Below are 1037 nucleotides of genomic sequence, written 5' to 3'. Positions count from 1 at the left end.
GAAAAATCTGGTGTCTGCACAGATTTTGCTGCATTTAGATTTTCAAAATCTTTCAGATATTTTCAAAGGCTGCCTGTGATTGCTTTCCATTAAAAAGTGATTTTTCTCCTCCGAATAACCTGCTGTCTTTCACTCGTCAATGTGATTCCTTTCTGTTATTGGCCTCTCAAATATTAAAAAACCCTGGTGTCTTTTACCTCCCTGAGCTATTGCTACCGAGTTAAGGGAAGAGGAGCTGGCCCTGGAGCTGCTGCTGGGCTGCGGGGTGAGGAGCTCCTGCCACCCCGGGACCAGGGAGCCCAAACCTCTTTGCAAGGAGCGGATACACACCGGGGCGCACGCACACACCCCCCGGCACGCGCGCGTGCACACACACACGCACACAACGCTTTCCCCAAGCTATTCAGCAACTCCGCTTCCGTCCTGCTTGGATTTACCCTCGGGATGCAGGCAGCGATGCTCCGACATGCTCGCAAAGCCAGCGCCAGACCCACTAAAAGCAATTCCTTTCTCCGTTTCTCACCCTGAGCAAAACTCTACATGGATTTTCTTCTTTTCAGTGCAATTTTAATTAGTGCATGATGCACTCTGGGTTTTTATGAGCGTAAACAGCTTGGAAAAACTGCATGCCAGCTCCTCTACACCAGGGAGCCTCATCCTGTTCAGACTAGAAACTTCACACTGGATTTCTGAAAGCCTTTCTTAAGATGGGTTCATTTCCATGAAGAAATGGTACGATGTCAACAAATGGAAATTTTTGAACGTAGAAAAAAAAAATGTCAGGAAATTCCTGGCTAGGCCGACTTTGGGGCAAGGCTCCGCACAAAGCAGGCGCGGGATGCCAGAGCCCTCCATGGGGAGAGCTCGGTTCGCACCGCATTGCTGAGGGCTGGCAGCGAGTGCATGCACATGCACGCGTGCACGCACACACGTGCGCACACACACGCATGCACATGTGCATGCACACGTATGCCCATGCGCACACATGCCCATGCATATGCACGCGCACACATGCACATGTGCATGCACACCCATGC

This window comes from Pygoscelis adeliae, unplaced genomic scaffold (assembly GCF_000699105.1).
Source record: "Pygoscelis adeliae isolate BGI_AS28 unplaced genomic scaffold, ASM69910v1 Scaffold159, whole genome shotgun sequence".
Lineage (NCBI taxonomy): Eukaryota > Metazoa > Chordata > Aves > Sphenisciformes > Spheniscidae > Pygoscelis > Pygoscelis adeliae.
This window is presented reverse-complemented; position numbering follows the sequence as displayed.